Below are 22390 nucleotides of genomic sequence, written 5' to 3'. Positions count from 1 at the left end.
CTTCATGGTTGTGCATCCCCACCCGGCACACACAGGAGAGACACAAAGACAAAAACCAGATGTCAGCTGACATGTTATTAACTGAAAAACTATGAAAAACTACTGGGTGAGTTGAGGTGAACTTCAATTCAATACAAACTGGCATACATTACCCTAATTAAACAGTAGGACTCTCAAGAAAGCAAGGAGGTTTTTTAAATTAAGTTAGATGATGCTTTTCCTGAGGAAAAGCCAGAAGCACTTAATATTTCAATGCAGTGAATTTTCAGAAAGATGTATTCTTTCTATTTTCAAAAATATAAAGTATGATTTTTAACCAAGTACAGAAAAATAAAAGTTCTGGTTTTTTTGGGAGGATTTTAAGCCACACTTGTTGATTTAAACAACATTGTTTACATCCAGACACTCAAAGTCAGTTAAAGGACTGATCATCAGATACTGCATTATCCACTAAAAATTCATTAGAAGTTTATTTTCTGCCTGTTGGTGTAATTTAAATATTACTACAATTAAATATAACTTTTTTTCACTGCATAACAATACAAGTTCAAGCAATTCTATTCTGTTTTGCTATGTTTTTATTCACTGCTCAACAACACTGTCTTTTTGTAACTTTCAGGAATTCAAGGCCCAATGCAGGTAATGTTTCATACCTATTTTTCTTCCTGGGGTATCTCCACAGGGAACTGGGTACATGGTATTGTTCCAGTAGGAATTTTTGTTTTGCCGTTTAGATTAACAGAAATTTATATATATATCAGGAGAAATTATATATAACTACCAGGGGAAACAAGGTCAGAAAACTGTCCCTCTGGAGTAATGGTAAGCAGTATGGTAGTTACTTATTCCTTCTAAAATGAGCATCACAAAAGAAAATATGTAGAAGTGATGAATAGAAAAACATTTTAATCTATTTACAGAAACAAACAGACACCCAGACTCACATCTTATGTATGAAAAACTGCCATCTTTGAAGCCACAGTAGAATCATTTCCCAAGATACTTCAAACATCTTCAGCTTATCACCTAAATACTGTAATAACTTATCACCTAAATTCTGTTCTACAGAAAAGAACCTTGAGACACAAGTAAAGAATCTGCTTTGCTTCTTCCTTAACTGTGTTTTGCCCATAACCAAACAACAATCAGAAAGACAAACTGACCACCTAGAAAGAGACAATGTGTCATGGGATAGCAACTTCTCTAGCACCAAAGTAATTTAGGAACACAAAACACATTCAGGTTCAGAAGGATACGTGCTTCTAAATCTCTTTGATGCTTTTAAAAATCCCCTGCTGTTTTGGTTTTATTGTCCCAGAGTTACCCAGGCAATTCCTTTCACTGTAATGGAATTGTTTGTGATTCACGGTGGAGTACATAAGCGGAATATGATACCCTTCATCTCTGCATGACAAAAGAACTTCACCTTTTTCCAAGGGAGAGTTTTTTAATTTAAATGGTTAGACTCGGAAAGGGGAGTATGGAACCCCTGAGGCTTTGAACAAGTTTCTTAATCTTGCAATTCCAGGCCTTCCATCTAATATCAATTGGAGTAATACTTTCCCTCGCAGTAACAAATAGCCATTAATGAGAGTGCCTGCTGCCTCCTGCCATGGGACAGGCGTCTTATTGACAGGGCCAAGAAAAGAAAAGGGATTTCTTACTAAAGCATTTGCTCATAAGGCCTATAACAAATGCTATAATTCAAATATGTAACATATTCAAAATGTAGGTTGAATAGCAATACTGTTTTGGGGTGTAAAACCCCTGCACTACCTATTTTAATATAATTTTCCAGTTCTTAATGTTTTAGGGCACATGCATCTTTTCATATTTTTCCATTAAGAGTTATATTCTTACTAAAACATTCCTGGCCTGCACCAGTAGGAACTGTAATTAGTACCTTCTAAGCCAAAGCAGATTAAGTTTAAGTACAAACTTAAACTTAGTTTAAGTTTGAGATGCCGAATTAATGTAGTAAGTCCCACAGACCATCTTCAGCAAATATACCATGTTCAGCAAAAACAACCTTGGCAGTATGCCCTGGTGGGCACACTGGGTTGGCTTTTGACCTGCTGGCATTGCAGCTTGTATCCCTCCCTAGCATTGTCTCATTGACACATCCCTGAGCGGGATTTCTACTTAGCCATCAAAACCTTCATGTATAACCTGGAGATGCAAAGCATTCTCTATGTGAAAAGAGCCCCATTAGCTCAGTAGTAATTGTCAAACAACTGGCATTTGAATCAGCTCTCTTCACAGTCCTCTTTTTCTTTGAGAGTGATGTGGTAAACACAACTCACTGCCTCTGAAAAGGAAGATACTTTCCTGCATGTCTAGGAACATCACAGGAGCAGAATCTTTAAGTACTCTCTGTTGTCTCTCCCTCCCAGAGCCAGAAGAATTTGTAGGGTAAATACAGCAGCCTTCTAGCATGAGTACACCATTGCACTACAATATTGAATTAAATTCTTTAGCAAAGCAAACTGATAACCAGTATGAAACTTTGTATCTTGACTATTCAAAAATTTTTCAGACTTCCTATCAAGATATTTTGAAACACAGGTGTTTAAAAAAATCTTATACTCCTGAATTCAAAACTTTTAAACTGGGGAAAAAAATTTCATCCATGTTTGGATGAAAATGAAGCCATAAAATAGGAGCAGAAATAACAGCAGGAAAGTAGTCTACCAGCAGAAGTTGGATCCTTTTTTTGGGAACTCTTCTAGTTAATCTTAGAATTCAATAACTTTCACCTACATCAGTGAACCATAATTCTACCATTTATTAAATTCCTCTGTAGTCACAAAATCCTATCAAGGCTCTCCTTTCATTTTAAATCTGTCAAGTTTCATTCCTAGTCCCCACAGACCATTTTTATGATGATAATACTGAGAAATCTACACTAAGTGAGATAGAAAGAAAATGGAGAAATCCTTGAAATCAAGCAGAGTTCATCTTTCCTAAACTACTACAGTAACCTACTGTACACTTCAGCTGAATATTGTTTGTAATATCGTCCCTTGAGTACTGCAGTAGTGTTGGAAACTCGTACTTTAGCAAATTGAGCAGAAAATGTAGTATTTCTTTTGGCTCTACCTTCTACTGATATAATGAGGTCTTGTTTGTCTTTTTAATTTAGTTTTTAAAAAGAAACACCACACAAGGAATATCTGCTGCATTGCCAGATACAACATATATAGCTACAGATTGTGACACAGAAATTGCACCTAGCTGCTCCAGAATTATCTTAAAAAAGCAGCTTCTTCTCTCCTACAATGTAATGGTGGTGGAGTAATGGCAGTGTCTCCCAGAGATCTAGGGCAAGGAACAAGAACTGTTACAAAAAATGTTTTGTTGGAGGGATAAAGACCTGTCAAAACACACTTTATGTCCTCTTAAGAAAAAAATATTTTCCAGTCTTCTTAGATAATGGAATGGAACAGCTGTTAAAAAATACCTTTCTACTGTCCAACCTAAAGTTCCTAAACATTGCGTCCAACCACTCTTCTTTCTTGACTGTTCCCTTCCTTTCCAATAACCCAGCCCTGAGGCCAGCACTGTGCTCTGCTGTTCATGGGAAAGGGAAGTTGGGCCATGGTCATACTTGTCACCACTTTTCCAGCTGATCTTGCTACCTCTAACTGATCTTTCATGTTTAGCCTTGTGCATGTTTCTATGATTAACAATAATTTGAAAATAAAGGCAATATTGACAAAATAGATAAAATATAAATATGTGCAGGGACAGTTTTTTTGTTTGCTCAGTAATATGGCTTTCAATACTTTTTTGAATGCAAGACTTTGAACTATACCTTGTTTAACAAATAAATTAAACTGATCTGATTCTTGACAAAACAAATTCTTCCAAGAAAATACGTGGAAATCCCTGAATGAACTCTATGTTTCAACTAACAAAACTAGGTTTTTCTCAAGGGTTTTTGTGTACTTCAAAGACACTGTAGAAGAAACTAATGCCTGTTGTCATCCTTGCACCACAATGTGGTAAATAATGGTCAAAAACATTTTTTCTGTAGGCTGAGGTAACGGCAAGGGAGAAAATGTCATACTTCATTAATCCTCTGAGGAGCTGCAGTGGGTTCTTATGGGAATTTAAATACAAAAAAAATGAGATGAACCTTGAAAAGATACGCATGACTGTTAAATAATGTACACAAAATGGGATGTCTTGAATGTGTAATGCTGAAAGAACTGTGTTTACTTGATAGAGCCAAGACATTTTTCAAGATAATTTCATCCTTGTGTAATTCTTCACTGCTTATGACTGCTAAAAATTACTGCTTTGACTAGAACAGACAACTTTTCAGGGAAAAAGCTAAATACTTTGCATTCATGGATTGGAAGCTTTCAGTCTTTCAAGCTGTCCCATCATTGTAATCACCTGTTTTATGGTGTGAAATTACCAGACTTGATGAATCCTTGTTGGATTCCCTTTGCATATGACAATTTGGTGTAAATATTTCAAATAAGTTATATAAAAACCACTAAGCCATGCAAAACCATTGCCTTATATGTTTGCAGTGTATTTCTAGATCAGTGACTCCATGAGCAAGAGTTCTTTGCACAGAGGAAAGCTCAGCTTTGGTATATGCCACAGTTTGACAATGAATAAACAGACATGCAAATGAATTCCTGACACTGAAGTCTTGAAGCTTTTGTACAAATGAATCCACAGACAAAGCTGAATCTACAAAAGAATATAAACACATCAAATGGAGGAAAAAAAATCAAGGATGCATCAACACGAGCACTGTAATATGAAGCAAAAATGCACTTTTAAAGCAGAACTCCTAACCACCTTCACCTATCACACACTGGTTCACATTTTGATTTTCTTACTACACTGAACTGAAAGATGTACTCCAAGAAGTCACTTAATGCCATATGCTGCTTGTGGACATTACGTCTATAGGATGGATTAGAAATAACCTGAAGCAGAATCCCTACAATGTTTCATTTTGCAGATCCATTATTGCAACTCTGTTTGCTAACACAAAGTCTGTGCTGGCAGGACTGGGAACTATTGAGTACTCCAGTAGAAAATGATCCTCTGCAGCTTCTGAGGAGATTCAGACCTCAAATTGGTATGTGTTGCAGTCTGCAGATTAAACTTCAGTTTTGTGTACATACAGCTCCAAATATAAATTACCTCAGGTTGAGAGTCATAATGCTGACACCTGAAGAACTTCAGATGTGAGCTGGAAGTCTGGATTCACATTTTTGTCTTGGAGTCTCATCTGCTCTTTTATTTTCCAGTCCTGCCTGAAATGAGAGATGAAATCTCAACCTCACTCAACCTTATGAGAATTTTGCCACTAATATCAGTGGAGCAGGGATGTCATGATTAAAATGCATTTCAATGTAATCCCTAGAGACCATTTTACAAAGCTCCTACTAAACTGGAGTTGAACCAAGTGAAAACACAACACACAGTCATCTAAGAGCACACCAAACAGCAATTTTAGGAAATTCCCCCTTAAGATTGTTAAGGTTCTAAGTGTCCTCTGCTCCATGAACATTTGAATGCCCAGTACACTGAAACACCTCCCCTTACAGACCTCAAATAAGGATATCACGTATATTAAAGTTGTAATATCAGGCACAGTCAATTAGTTCCAAAAAGGAAAATTTGCAAACATCTCATCAGCTACTGATAGCAAAATACATTCAGAGTTCATGCTCTCTCCCACCAAAATACAACGAGGCTCTGAAAGAATTTCTTAGGCTGCAAGCTCTCATTATTTGCATTTATAAGCATTGCTATTTTCACAAGCAAGGAAATTGGAATAATGTTTTAGGAGAACCTTCTCTTAAGCACTGAGATAAAATGGTATAATATATAATGCCAGCCTGCTAAATCCAATATAATTGATGGATTAACCACCAAACATTAATAAGTATAAGTAAAAATGGAATAATAAAACTACTTTCATTTAGAAGGGGCTATTAATAATCCATCAATAAAGCAAAGATATTTTCTATATGCTGCATAAATTGGAAAAATGACACCTTACAGCTACAAACATAAATTTATGGGAAAAACAAACCCAAACCCACTTATTTTGTCCTATATTTAATCATAAAACATATTTTGAATTATGGAAATCTGTAATTCACAGAAATTCTATTCACAGAAATTCTATTCACAGAAATCTGTGGCCTCGGGGTGTGGCTCTAGATGGTTCATGGAACCATCCTATCATCACTAGATCATTAATGCAGCCCTAGCCAGAACTCTAAAATCTGATTTTTGCTCAGGAGTTTGCATGGAATAGACTGCTACCCTGAATTAGTTTCCAGAGGAAAAGGGTTCATGTTACGAGTACCAAGCACACAGCAGAGAGACGAAGAAAAAAGAAAAGAGATTTGTGACTCATCTAATTTGCTCATTCTAGAGACAGTCTTCAGGTCTGACACTAGCATGTTGACATGGCACAGCCTACTATTTTGTGCATGACTCTTGCTTTCCAGAACTCTCCACTAACAGTGATTAGAATGGCTGCATCTAGCTTACTAGGAAGAAACAAATTTAAAGAGACGATAATTCATTACCTTTAAACCAGATATTTAAAGAGATGCTGGGATTCACTTGTAATTTATATCAAAAGGAATACAAGTTGCAGTGATGTGACAGCATTTCTCTGCTACAAAACACAATTAAAAAACTCACTACTAAATAATTTTCATTTGATTGTAATTCTGCTCCTTACTGACCATTATTTATTACAAGATTGCTTCAAGAGGAGCACAAAATTAACCAACTGGCATCAAAGATGCAATTATACACTTTTGTTCATCAACAACAACATCAACATCTAAACCACCATGAAAAGCAAAGCACACCCTTTACTAATTAAAACCTTGCCACTATACAATGTATCATGATTTTTTATAAATCACCAATTCAATTTATTTCATGACTTGTATTCATAACTTCTTTTTCTCCTTTCCATGAAAGCAGAGAATCCATGAAAAGATCACTGTCAGAAGAGCTTTTCATAATAAGGAAGTTTGGGTTTTTCTTTAGAGTATATAGAAGACTAATGTAAATAGCATAAATATACAACAGTATATTTGTATTTATATTTCTATTTGGATTAAAGGACTGTTATTTAAAGGGTTTATTTCAAATAAATATGCCCTGAATCAGTCCTTATAATGACATTTAATTTACTATTTCACTTTATTGAGAGGGTCATGAAAAATATCATGTACTCTCCTCTCCTTCCACTATTTCTTCCAGTGAGAAAACTGCCTTATAAAAAGAGTACTCATTTCACAACTTAACAAGTTTTTTCTTTTTTGATAATTACAATTAAGTCTTATGTGTTTATTTTCTTTTCTCCAGTTACATATAGTTTATTATCTCTCAGTATATTTAGAAGCCACTTAAAAACCACTCATTGCTCTAACATGATTTTCTTGTCTTTAACACATTATTATCTATAAGAATCATATATTTATTTTTAACTTCAGTTTAACAGACGAGCTCTTTGATTTCTTATTCTTTAGCAACTAAAAGAAGCAGTCTTTTTTTATAAGGGATCAAAGACCAAAGATCAGATTCTGCATTTTTGTATAAGAAGATGCATTTAATGACATTCCATTTTCTACTGTTCACCAAACTTCTTTTCCATATGCTCCCAGTGATAGCAGCATTAATCTTCATATAGCATTGAAATTCTGCCTAAGCACATCTGAATAATCTTCTTCTACAGTATTTCTGGGAAGCAAAGTTTTCAGTAAATTAATATATATGCATGCTGCTTTGTGTCTTTGTTCCTAGCTGGTTGGGGGTTGACAGAATTTATTTTTAGCCTGTACTTCTGCTTATCCCTCTGTCCATTTTCTTGGAAAAAAGTATAGATAAATATACCTTCACCCACAGACAGACATGAGATGTAAGCAACTCACAGATGCGACCAAACAGAGATTCATTTTCTGGGCTACGAATATGTCAGAGAAACTTAGAGAGAAGAAAGTGGTTTGACAAAGCCTTTTTATTTTCAAGTGATAATGCCAGTAAATCAACATTCATTTAACCCAGAGATACTTTTAATGCAACCCTTTATACTAATAGGAGGAACATATAACTAATCTTTACTTTTAAAAAATGTGGGATCTATATTCTATTAAAGCACATTAAAATGTGAGTAGTATCAAAAAGATGTCCAGTTAAGGCTCCAAAATATAAGTCAAGTTTGGATGCGAATATATGTGGGAACAAGATCCCTTTTATTCTTTGTTAAGATTTAAGATAACTGACTGAAAGTATTAATATTTTAATACATTCTAAAACATCCAAAATAATTTTTCTCCTGTCAGCGTATTGATGTATCTCCATGGCATTCCATGCTAGTTTTCAGCAGTGTTTTTTTACACAACCTTCCTTTATTTTTGATATTTGTCTATTATTCTGTTTTCTACTTATATATTGGATCAGTAAATCCTTTAACTCTAATTCTCTGCCTGAGAACTGACGCACCCTTTGAGGATGCTCAGTCATATCAACAGCCTTCAGTGGAAAAAAAGCAACAACTGTTGCTTCCTGCTGTCAGAGATTTAGGGGACAACACAGCTACTGGTAATAATACTTACATATTAGATAATAGCTGTGGTGAACCTGGTTCTAATTCTCCTGGTGCATAAATGAAATTGTTCAATGACTTCCTACCAGCTATATCAATAAATTACATTGGAGGAAAAGTTTTGCATGATGGGACTGCCTAGTCTTTCCAAGAGAAACTTCATCACAAAGAATGGCCTGTGGATAGCACATTCATGGTGATATTTTGAGTCCAGGCAGAGTGATCAACACACTCAGACTCTTCAGTTTAGGGTGCTTGCTTCATGGATGAGTATCAGTGTAGGGCAGTGGATGAACAGTAGCACTGGGAGGTCAGGGTTGCATTTTAAGAGGCACCTTACAGACAGGAAATACAAAGGCAGTTCCTTCCTTCAGTAAGCCTAATGCAGTACCAAGCATGGACACCCACAGTGCCATTTTTGCAAACTGTTCGGAGTTTATCTACTGATAAACTCTGTTATTGTTAAATCACCTTTTAAAAGTGCTGGACATTAGGCATACTTTTTACACATAGGCCTGAGAATTGATGCAAACAAAAAATTCAGGTCATTCAAAGTAATTAAATTTAAGTGCCTATAGTGACTACAGAAGAGGCCAATGGGCATGAAAAAAGCTGATTGCCAAAGAGTTTAGGCTACTTTGCAAATGCATTTCTTTAATAGTAGAATAAGGACTAGTGTGAGTGCAAAGTGGAAAGTTTTCTACTTGAGTATTACTTTTGTATTTCTAAATGGTTTTGAATAATTTCTGTGATTTTATTCAGGGCTGCTAAATGCGTTACTAACTTGGAATCTAATAATAGTAAAATTTACCTAGATGTCTTAGCACCAGGAGCCACCCTATTAGTTTTGAGTTAAAACAAATATGTATTTTAAAAGCTTGGGGACATGATTTACCTGTAGTCTAATGATTCAAAACTCTTCTTGTCAATAGAAGTCCCTGATCACTCATTACCAAAATACCATGATCAAAGCATAAAATAATCTTTTAAGCTATTCAGCAGCATAAGAGTGGCTTCCTAATTAAAAGTAAATTAACTGCTGAAGACTGTACTAAGTCATATCCAGAATAAAAAACCTTTTTTTCAACAGGAAAGATTTTTTTTCAATTATCTTCAGAAGCTCCTTAAAGAATTTGTGCATGATGAGTAGACAATTATCACTAAATCTTGAGAAACATACTTGCATAATTTCCCCTGGACTCCTGACACTTCTTGTTGATTGAAGTTAATTGCTTGCATGACCTCCTGCAAGCCAAAACCCAATTTTACTTTTATAAAGGGCACTCTTTTTAAATCTGTTCTTTTCCTGACCACATAAAATGGGAATCTGGTTAAGTTCATAAAACACAAAAAAACAGAGCCCAGAAAGCTTTATAAAATAGTTTCTCACATATAAATAATAAAGTCCAAGTACTCCTCACTGAAATTTCTTTTCATTAAGTCTTTTAGAAGCAGAGAATATTTCCACTACAGAAAGCAGAACAGGGTTGTGAAAACGTTTCTGAAGGCACAGAATGTATGCCTGTTTATTCTCCTCTGCTCTAAGGGAGCTATACTACTGTGTGTCAGTGCTGACAACTGGAGTGCTTTCCCCCGTCTCATAGAGGGTGACAATTGCAAGGACCAAGTATTCAGAGAAATCCAAGCAAGTTTACAGCGACTTAATGATATAATTGACTTGATTTTACAATTACTGTGTCTTGGTGTAGTGTGTTCCAGTTAAAGGAGAGACTCAATTCTAACAGATTAAGTAAAAATGAGTTCAGTGGGTGTCTGACATGGAAATATGTGACTCTCCAGATTATACGGGGTTCTGTAAGATTTTCCATGACCTATAACACTGTCCAGAATGCCAGTGGCACTGCAGGTGGTGCCTGCCTGTTTAACATGCCCCTACTTTCTAGTTATGAGATTTACAAAGGGCTTCTTTAAGACAGCCATACAGATATTCTCTGTATACCTGTACCAGGCTGCCAACCTAAAAGAGGAATGCTTTATTATTACACAGAGACAGGACATCTAATGATGGAAAAGCAGCCTAAGGATACTCTGCAAGACTCTGATTGACTCAGATTGCACTGAGGTTGAATACCTCAGTCATTAGCAGTTGAAGTTTCATTAATCTTCTTACCTTAGAAACCACAGGCAATACAGTAACACTAGCAATTTACTATTCTTTTATCATGGTATTATCATAGTATTCTGACTTTGACAGCTATTCCTGTAGCTGATTTTTTTTCTGAATGATGTTGCATTAAAGGCTAAAATTTATTACTCCTCATTTTTGCCTCTCCAGAGAAGTGAACCAGTATGGAGTTTTTTTTTTTTTTTCCCTGATCCTTGATTATTATATAATTTCTGCAAATTCTTTTATATTCAGAGAGAGACTCTTGTTATTCTGTAAACTTTAATTTATTTATCTGATAAACCAATAGCTGTGATTTTCCAACTTGCAAAGTTCTATACATGGCATTTCTGAAGCATGAGTGAATAAGCAGCAGAAAATACAGCAAAGTAGTTAAAATAGCAAAATCTCTAAAATTCCCAGTTAAGGATGCAATAGCTTAGCCAACTTGTCAAGTCTGTATATTTTACAATGTATACTATGATCTCTAAATTAAATGTTGAAAGAAAGACTGTTATAGATAATACCTTCTATAGATAGCATCAGTTATTATCTTGGGAATGGATAGAATCTATCTTTATGGATAGATACATTCATCTACTTTCCTCTTTTGAGTTCTTCCCTGCTACCGCCCTTCAACCATTCATTATGCAGCTTTTGTGAAGCATTTATTGGTCTTTGAATCTGATTTCTCATGTTGGAATGAAGAAAACATTTTCAAACCACTCTAATTTTCTTAGCAACTTCAGGAGCTACAGGGTTGACCCAGCTCAAAATGAACCATAATAATCTAGCAGGAACCATTATATAAGCAAGAATCAGCCAAAATGCAGAAGCATGTCAAAGGTCCTCCTCAGGGCATTTCCCAGGTGTTTTACACTGCCCAAATACTGCAAAGCAGCAAAAAGTTGAGGATCTGGTTCTTAGCTATTAAAAACCTGATCTCCTAAAATATTTCTGTATCTGGTATGACAGTTAAAAACATTTACTAGAGTCAATCCCCTAGGAAACCTGTCCTGCACAGTGTAAGTCTTGAAAGAAAAGAAAAGGAAATAACTAAGCAGAAAGCAAACTAACCTAGATAATTGGAATAACATGTTACTGTAACCCTCTTGCTTCCTTCCCCATCTACCCCTCTTCTGGTCAACACTTCCTTTTTCATGCCACTTTCCAAGTTTTAGCTCTGAGGCAAGGATTCTAACTTTTCCATGGTATTAGTGATAGAGACAGACTGAAAAACAGAGACAATTCCAATGCCAGAAGTATAGAATTGCACACTGGAATTATGATGATGCTACTCCAATAATAGCACAGTGAAAGACGCCCATGATGTTCAGTCATTCCCTAAACCACTCAGTTTAAACTCAGTTCAGATCCAATTGTGCAATGAAGCCGAAGCTCCACCAGTGAGACATGTATTTGTACCTATGTAAATATTGGCTAGATTAGATAATGAGCTATCTAACAAAAAAAATTATCACTCCATCCTTTTCACTTTATATCTGACTGGTTTAGGGTTTCTTTTTGACTGATAAGTGCTTTATTACCATTTTTAAATGAAAGCAGCCAGTCTGATGCTACTTGTGATAGGAGATCTCTAGTTAGATTATGTTCATTCATTGAACAAATTAGGCCCATAGATACTAAAGTTTGCTTTATCATACTGTTTTATCAGAATTAGGAAGGAAATTATCACCCTATCATGTGAAAGAGCATGTGTTCAACTCTTTCTAGAAAGCAAGGCGGAGTAGAAGTTGGCGTGAACAAACGCAAACCTACAACTTAAAATATGAGACCCTGCTGAAGTGTAAACTTGGGAAAAGTTGATGCAGGTACTATATAATTCAGGGACTGTGTATTTCTGGTAACTGTGCTCCCAGCTCATCCCTATTTCTGGCTTTGATGTAGTTATTGTTTTAAAATGTGCTCAGGGTAAGCAGAAAATTGGAGGACCAAGAACATGAACAGTTAGCGCTCCATAGTACAAACTGTGCCAACCAGGTAGCACTCTCCAAATAACAAGAAAAAATTACCAGGTGCATTAGACAGACACTAATCAGCAATCTGGGAGATTTAACAATTTTTAGCATTAGTTTAGTGTCACTTTTCTCCTCGTGGTATAAGAGAGACATCAGGAAAAAACCCCAAACCTATTTAGCTTTTACAATAGGTTTTATTCCCTTGACTACTAGATTTAAAGAGTAATATTCTGATATATTTACTCACCAACTGAAGAAATTGATAGATCTTTATTCCACACTATTAGTACCTCAGGATATTATGAAATGCATTTCTAATAATAGTGATTCTTGTTCAAATGCACAGGGTTCAATTTGTTGCCCTGAATGAGATTTAGAAAGGAGCCACCTAATGACCTTGTTTCTGTTTCTGTCTCTAGATTGCTGAACAGCGATTATGCAGAGCAGTCACATTAATTGTCTCTGCTCATGAAACATAGAAATAGAAATATTCAATTATGTTCACCATTTGGAAGTACCAGTGAAGAAAAATATACCAAAATCTTCAAGTATGCATCCATTTTATAACAAAAGTAAATTCCTAATGAAATAAACAGGGATAACTACTGATTAAAAAATGAACAGTAATTTTTTTGTTTTGTCTTTGAAGAATTGACATTTTTCAAGTTAGGAAGGTTTCTAATCTTGGTCAGATATGTCAGTACAACAGTATCAAAGATAATTTAAAATTAGAAAAATCTTAGCAATTTTAGTGAAGAGAGAGGTTTGACCACCTTCACATCCTAAATCACATTCTGTAACGGTTCTGATAGAGTCACTACAGTTCCTGTTATTGCATATCACTGATAATATAAAATAATTTCTAGCAGTGAAGTCAAGGAACCCCATTCATGAGCAGGCTCATGATGTAGCAGCCACTGAACCAACACAAAGCTTGCCACACATTTGACGCTCATAAGTAAAAAGATGACTCAAGATATCATCACTGTAATAATGCCACCATAGCCTAACTCTTGGGAATATAATTACCCCCTTGAAAACACTCAGCCCAACCTGTTTATATCATTTTAATCCCATATAAACTCTAAAATTATTAGGTGTAAGAACACCTGAAAAACATGAGGATCTCAATCACTTGAGGTCCGACTACCAGCAGCCCTCAAAGCGTCCTATATAGCCTCAATTTTCAGGAGCAAGCACTGGGATGGCACTTCTTGTAAGTCTGCAGACCAGTGACAATAGCTGCCAGCATTCCTGAGTAGCAGAGTCCCCTCGCTGGACGTGAGTGAACGAGTGCTCCAGCTGCCCAGCAGCACCTATGGTCCACAGCCCACTGTCCACAGCTTGAGCTATGCTCGTCCTTATTAAATCACAGCAACTTCTAAAAATGCCTGCTTAGCAAAGAGTGACATGGAAGCCTACTGCATGACTTTTTGGGATCCTGGAAACAAAATAATTGTCTTCATAAGGCTTCCTGCACAGTCCTCAAGATACATTGAAAAATTGCTTGATTTCTTCATTCTTAATGTCTCAGTGTCTTTCCCAAGAGTCTGTGATTTTAAATGGTCTTTTACTCTATTATTATCCTCATAATATTCTTTGTTTAATTTTTAGTGAATTCAGAAGGAAAGAAAGGCTGATGTTATTTCTCTGACCCAACAAACTTAAAAATCGGTTAGATAAACCTATTATACCACACCATATGCTTCACAAAAGTGGGTGTTTAACACTTGTGCCAAAGTTCTCCAAAAATATTTAGAATAATCCCCAGTTAGTTGACTAACATGAACCAAACAGGTTTTATTTCCTGATAGATTTTATCCCATCCTGTGATGAATATCTTTTCCAAATAAAAGGTGGAGACTGAAGCTCCCAGCATGTGGAGGGCCTTCAAATAATACCAAGATAATTCTTGTTTATAACTCTGTGCCAGACTGGCTTTGTTGATATGCTGCTAGTTATCTTAAGATCCTATTATCTCTTCTCATGCTTATCCTTTCAACATTACAGTTGAGGGAGAGAATATGCTATCTTTTTGTTCAAGCCATCTGTCTGTTTTAACAAGTTTAGCATGGACTTTTCATTTACTCCTCTTTTAAGTTTCATAGACACCTTTGGGATATTTACTGGATAGACAGAACTGCCTGAAAGGCTTTTTGTTTGTGTGTTTTTGATTTTTGTTTGGGTTTTTCTTTGGATGGGTGGGGACAGAACCTTCTGAAACTACAGAATAAATAGTTTTGCCATTCAGTGTTACTTGGTGATATCAGAGAAGGCAAAATCCTTTCTCACATGCTCAAAAAGGAAAGAAAATTTAGCAGGTGTGAGTTATATTCATATACAGTTGATTCAAGCCTTTGGGTCTCAGATTCAGTCAAAGAGAGAAACGGGAGTTTCTAGCCAGGCAGAAGCCTGGGAAAGAGCTGGAGAAGAATCTAAATAATTCTTTATCTCTCTTGTTATTCACACTGTTTATAGTTAAGTTCTATCACCGTGCGTCAAGCACCAATGGTGTGGATTGTTTCCACGAAGCTCTGTATAAAAGAGCAGTGTATTTTGAATAAAACAGAGTTTTACTCTCACAGCCTTCTGGTCAGAGTCTTCTCATTCCCGTCCTGCCTCTACAGCGACATCACCCCACCAACACTATTTGTGAATTTGGCATGGGCTTAGGCAGACAGGTTGCACAGATTCTCCTTTTCCGGCTAGATCCACAAAAATCAAACAAGCATGGCAGCAGATGACAAGGAGACTGAAGTTCTCTCTTCTGTCCAAGGAACCTTGAACCCTCATCTCTCAGAGGAAATTCCTGAACACCACTGTATGTTAGGATAACTTTCCTTGAAAGTACTTCAAAGATCATCAGATGAACAGCATTGGAAAAGTATTTCCTACCCCCTGGAGGGAGGGGGAGTTCAAGTTCCTTTTCCTCCTTTGTTGATTTGACTTAAATCTAGCCCAAAATTTCTGTTGCTTTGTTTATAACAGAAATTATCTACAGAAGTGAAACAGAGTAGTTTGGGCCAATAAAACCTTTCTACATGATACGATGTTGCTTTCCTTTGGTGAATTTAAATTTTTTCATTAGATGGCCAAACGAGAAGATCAGTCATTGATATGTTCCCTTTACTGATCAAAGGATGAAAGTAAGAAATTCTGACTCAGAACACACTTTAGAAAGATGATCCATCACTGTCCTCTGTGATTTTCTGAGCAAACTGAGCTCCCTGACTGAAAGGAGAAAGCAAGGAAGCAAAGGCTTACAAAGGATAGAGTTCAGTCAATTTTTATTTTTTTAAAATCAGTAGTATTTAAAGTAAACCTGACAATTTCTTCTTTTGTTCTTTATGCAAACTACATTTACCAGACAGGACTGAGAGACTGAAAATTGTCCATTGCTTAATAAGTCATGCTAAGAAATACTATCACAAAAGAAAAAGAATACTATCTACCTCAAATAGAAAATAATCTCAATAAAATCAAAAGCAATTTCAGGAGCCTCAATCTTTTCAGTTTCAGTGCTCCAACTCTAATGATAAAATAATATACATTCTGGATAACTATTCCTTTAAAACTGTCACAGAAATTCTGTGAGAATTGCTGTTAGAGAGAACAAAGAACTAGATGTGTTAACAGGGAACAGTTTTGGGGGGACCACTAATTTCCAGAAGATCCTTACACCTTTGATGACTACAAGTATCATCAGTTGCCACACACCATGCTCTGAAAAGAAATATATGCAATTATTTTCTGGATTGTGTTTCATTAAAGTCCTCTGAGTTTATTGCTTAGGTGCAATATCACTGAAGCACAAATACCTTTGATCACAGGTCAAGATGAGAAACAACAGTACAAGTAGTGAGTTGCAAAGTTACAAGGAGCAGATGGGTTGCTTTCTAAAAAAACCCTGCAATTTCTGCAGGAGAAATGTTAGACTGAGAAAACAATGCTTCAGTTTTGTGGAGACAGCTTCTATAATGGCATTCATTTTTATCATAGCATGGACTTTGTCTCACTTGGAGCTTTCAGCTGCAATACAGGTGAGAATTTAAAAAATTTACTCTTTTTCACACACACCATGAATACTACTATAAAAATTCTCTAATATGAAATCTTCTATTAGTATGAGTTTGTTTACAGGTTATAAATATAATAAATCTGTACCAAAGCTTTAAGTTACAGGTTCTCAAATAAGTTTTAACAAAGAGGTTCACTTTAGTGATCTGGACACATGCAGTGTCATAAGTGTGGTGGTCAGTGATGAGATTCACTGCTAAAAGGTCAACACTATTGGGAGAGCATACTGCTATCATTTCAATAACAATTTACAAGAAACAATGAATGAAGAGAAAATGTACATGCATTACTGCATTTATTGTAGGAACAATTATTGGCTTTCAATGATGAAGACTTACACAAGAAAATGTCACATCTCAGACACTGAGATATCTTGTTCTGTTCATCTGCCTATCTCAGGTCCACTGTTTAAACATAGCCCATACTCTCCATTGCTATAAAGGAGACTGGAAATAAAAGAACAATAAGAATGATACAGGAAAGCAAGAAGATCCATCTGGGAATACTGAGAATAATATTAATACCAACCTGTTCATACTGAGCCTATTGAAAAAGAGCAGCATTTAAATGCTGGAAAATCAAATGGCAAAATTTAAAACCTTAACAAATTAAAAAAAAAATCTGTCACTTGTATAATAAGTGTGAATCAGCAGAATTATCACTGTCAGTAGGTCTACTGAAAATAAGATTTCCAGAAAAATAGGAATTCTGTGAAATCCTCTTGCATACCTTGTACCTTTTGTGTACAAGGTATGCAAGAGGATTTACCAAAAACCTGAAAAATTTCTAAATTATTTCACTTTCACTTTTAGTCTCTAAACTTAGAATTGTTTGACAAATATCTCTATGCTACTTCTCACATGCAGTCTCACATCACTTTAGTTTGGAAACTCAGTTGTTCTCAGATTAAAAACTAAGAAACTAAACTAAAATTTTCTACTTTCATTATTCTCTATTTCATCCCTTCAAAAGCAAAATGCCTTAAAGTTGACTTAAAGTTTTTTCTGTGTATAATGAATAGTAAGTCTATGCTCAGCTCTATACTGCCTCTACCTTAAGCATTTCCAAAGACAAGAGCAAGAAACTCCACTGGAGAAGAAATTTAGCAGAGAATTTTGTTAATTCTTATCCAGCATCTGAGCAGTGGACAAGGAGAAAAGGTGATTTCATGTTATACCAAATCATGACCCAGTCACTTCTGGGCCAATCTCAGACATACTAAACTTTCAGTGAGCCTATTTTATCTTAAATTGACTTTGCCTAGTGCTAATCTGATTAATACAGTTTTACTGCTGTGAACGGATGGATTGGTATAAAGAGATCAGCAGGGGAGTTAAGAAGGTAGCCTGGACTGTTTCAGATTCTCTTCTATTCCATTAATTTGTAAATGCAAACATTAAATCAAATCAGGAGTAATTTCCATTAAAATCTGCAGAGTACTCAAAGTCAAAGTAATCATATGCAGTTTCTGAGTTCTTTGTATTGTGATGATTTTTTAGGTATATGTAGAATGTAAAGTTTGATTTAACACAACAGCAAGTAAATAAGAGCATGCATATTGGAAATATCTACAGACTTACCCATCAGCATCCCAGCCCCTCAAGGTGTAATCTCCAAGGACTTCTCTTTTAGGTTACTGTCACGTTGACACCTTTAAATCAATCTCATTCTATTCCTTCTTAATAGAAGGAATTCTCATTCCTTCCTTCAATGCCATTATGTTAATGAAAAATGCATGAAACAACATAATTAGCACAGGACAAAGGACATAGAAAGTCTATTTCAAATAATGGTACACGTTTTTCATGTTCATATGAATTCAGTGTATTTCCAATAGGGAATCGTTTGTCATCCATTCCAATAAGATGTAAGATACAAATAATGGTCTGGATGGTATAAAGTCCTATATCTAGAACCTGAATTATATTTATAATAAAATACAAAAATGATGATAAATATGCAAAATGTTCCTGTGGTGCAGGAACATCAGTTAGGGAGTAAACACAATTCAGAGTGGAACTGTGAACTGGGAACCTGCTGGAGACATAGACTTGTTTTTTTTTCCTTGTGACTAAAATAGGCACATATATGTGTAATTCAGTATTCACATCAGTTCATGGAAATCCTTCATAATATTTACATTAAACTATTTCTGGTGTGTTTTATTTTTCTTCTTGGCTTATGAGTAAAATAATTTATGTCCTAGTAGGTAAAGGCCCAAAACTCACTGATATTTTTGTCACATTTCAAAGCATAAGTTACTGTTTGGTTTCTTCTCTTTCTGTAAAGTTTGCTGTTTTATTACTGCATCTACTGGAAAATCTTACATGTAAGAGTGAAATATATACTTACATATATTCAGTTACATATTCATGTATGCCATTAATTTATTAAGCACAACTTTTAGGTTTAGGAACGATAGGGTTCTATGCATTATACAAATTAATGACACAAAGAAGATACCTAACCAAAGAATACAGATAAAAATTGGAAATTGTAGGATAAATTATATAGTCAACATTATTACATCACAGCATCTATAGTCAGAGAGAAGAAAAAAACCCATCTGTCAGTATTTGGAAAACAACTCCAAAAGGATACCTGTAAACAATAATTTCGAGATAGCTGCAAGCAAGCTAAATTTGAAATCAAGCCCCATCAAAATATTAATCCTAGATCCAGACTATGGAGAGGACAGAATTCCCCCAAGGGACAGCAGGTAAATGCTGGCAAAACCTCAGTCTTATAATGTCCATATCAACATCCAAAATAAAGTGCTTAAAAAATATAGATTAAATGATATATTAGGTAATGTTTGGCTTCTTCTATTTTTATAATAATCCTACTATGGAAAATATGTGTCAAATTAAGAAAAAAGACACTGCTGTGAAAAAATGCCTGTTAAAATGAACAAAAAAAATCTTAAAATTATCTGAAATAGTCTAAAAAAATGTTAGAACAAAAAACCAATCACATTAAAATCCATTTTTCTGTGCTTCAAAAATTAACCATCACAGCTTTTCATATACAAAAATTGCATTTTATTGATTAAATAATGATGAGTTGGGGCTAGGGGACTTTAGGGAAACTACATGGTGCTTTTTAAAGAATTTCTCTATCTGATTAGAATAAATTGTAAAATTAACTTTTCATCCTTCCTTGCCAAAATAAAGGTCCTTCCTATCTTGCACAACATTATCCATTTTGCTGAGCTTCAGGCTGTAGGTCTATGATAGTTTCACATAATGATATCAGGTATAATCTAAGTAAAATCAAACAAACCTTTCTCACTGATATCAGGAAAGAGGGTGTTCAGGTCAATATGAGCATTTACATTTTCAATGAGCATGTCGGCTCTGGAAGTTAAAACTTAATTAATTTTTGAACTTCCAATTTCAAAACCTTCAGAAAGACACTGAGAATGAAAACAGGTAGCAGGGGAGTATTTAGAAGCCTCACTGGTGTATTTCATAATATATATTGTAAGTGGCTGTTTAATGTAAAAAAAATAGCTGTCATATCCTAGGCATACCCTAGTGAGTTTAATTCCTACTAAAGCCTGACAATCCATTTAATGTTTATAAACTATTTCTCAGCAGCTTCCTTCTGAAAAATGATGTAGCTTTTGCAGTCCTAAGAGACATGTGGAAGCACTGAGGAACAATTAAGTAAGTTAAGGTTAAGGCTGTTTTCTTTACTGAATCTCATTACACCGAATTCGAAGTATTTTGTTGCATCTTAGAAAAAATATGATTTTAGTTCTCAATGACCATTTACATTCTCCTTATTCCAAAATTTGTTTTGGATAAGGAGAACATCTGATTTTTTTCTATGACATTACAATCATGGCCTCTAAGGGAGGTTTGCTACAGTTATGTGTAGCCTTTAGGAACTTTTAAAGAAGATCTAATTAGTATGGATGCTTTAACATGCAGGCCCATTACTTATTAGCATTTCTCTTTCATTAGTTGACTTAAAATATAATTTAGAATATAAATAAAAATAAAGGCAAACTGATAAAAGCTATTCAAGGGGTTAAAAGTATTTTACGGTACGTGTGCAAACAGGGAAGAGGGACAAAAATAAACCTCAGTTTGTGAGAATCTCTCTCTCCAAGTAGAGGCTTAAAAACTGGCACTTAGGAAGAACTTTCTGAAATTGTGTCTCTGTACGGCATTAAAAAAAATCCATTAATAACATGTCTTCTGTTGTCAAAGTGTCTATTATGAAGCTCAGGCTGTGCAAAAGCCTGTCTCTCCACAAGAGTTATGACAGGCTTGTCAGGAGGGAAAGGAGATGGCTGAAGATGGATATGTGCTGCCCTGTTGACAAGTTGTGGGGACAGGCAAGGAGATGGATCAGTAAAAATTTCCATTAAATCAAGAAAAACACAACTTGCCCCTAAGATCACCTCTGATAGTTTCTTAGACCAGCTGCTTTCCTGACACCCTACTGAGGAACAAATTGCTTTCCTAGCAGGACATTTGGACACTCCTGCATTAATAGATACAGATCCCAGCATGCCAAGCTAAGCAAGAAGGCAATTTAATATGAGCAACACTGTCATCTCAATTTAGGACAACAGTTAGGATGCCCTACAGGGCATTGGAACAGCTTCTAGAAGTACACAATGTAAGACATTCTTTCTATCTTAAAGCTATAGAAAGCTGGTATTTCTAGTAAATAGCCAAGCCAAGGAGAATGGAAAATGTAAATGCATAGATGACAACAGCATTGCACTGTCTAGGAGCATCAGTTTCAATTCAAAGGCCTTTCATTTCTCTAGAGAACTGCAGCAAAATTTTCAAGGAAAGAAGAGAGAGAAAACCTTGAGGAGACAGGAATAACAATAGGCAGGCATTTCATTTTCAGGTGGAAGCAAATTTCAGAACAGAAATGTAGCCAGTTCAGACAACTGTCTAGCATAACAGGGTAACAGTGTTAATAAACAGTGAGAGCATAGAAACTTTTAGTATGTACTTTCTGATTGTGAATGCTTTTAAAATCTCTAAATCATGTGGGGTTTTTTTTTTGGGTTTTTTTTTTTTGGTTTTTTTTTCTTTTCTTTTTTTTTTTTTTCCAGAATCCAGTCTTCATTGCAATCTGTAGCAAATTTTTAGGAGAGAATGATGTGAACTTGTCATACTTTGAAAACAACGTGTGCTATAGTGGGGCAAGGTCTCCACAACTATCTGGAAACAAGGATTGGGAATCCCCTGGGTTACCAACACCTGCTTTCCTGCAACTCTTAATTAGTTTTATGAAGCAATGATTGTTTGAATGTATTTGGGAAGAGAAGGAGGAATAGTGGAATCATCTGATGAAGAGGAAAACAAGACTTTTTCTGACTCTGACTATTTCTTTAGGAAGAAAATATCCTCAAAGTCTGAGGAAGATGTTTCAGAATTAGGTGGCATTACAGTCAGACTGCCTTTAAAGGCAGTTTCAGAAGGAAGTCAAAAACTTAGGGCTGTTGGAAGGGACTTAGGGGTGTTTATAAGAGAAAGTGTGTCCTTAATGGAAAACAGAAGTCTTTCCTTTATCCTATGATAAAGGAAAGTTATGACCCCTTATCTAGATATCTTGATCAAGGATGCTTTA

At 35.4% G+C, this 22390-nt stretch overlaps 1 protein-coding gene across 7 annotated transcripts in view; it reads right to left on the bottom strand.

The window, feature by feature from the left end:
- The window catches only part of PRKN (parkin RBR E3 ubiquitin protein ligase), a 709059-nt gene that overhangs the window by 74061 nt on the left and 612608 nt on the right, over positions 1–22390 (bottom strand). The gene's annotated exons all lie outside the window — the stretch shown is intronic.

The sequence above is a fragment of the Taeniopygia guttata genome, chromosome 3, assembly GCF_048771995.1.
Source record: "Taeniopygia guttata chromosome 3, bTaeGut7.mat, whole genome shotgun sequence".
Classification (NCBI taxonomy): domain Eukaryota; kingdom Metazoa; phylum Chordata; class Aves; order Passeriformes; family Estrildidae; genus Taeniopygia; species Taeniopygia guttata.
Note: the sequence above shows the minus strand (reverse complement) of the source record. Positions and strands in the feature narration are given on the sequence as shown.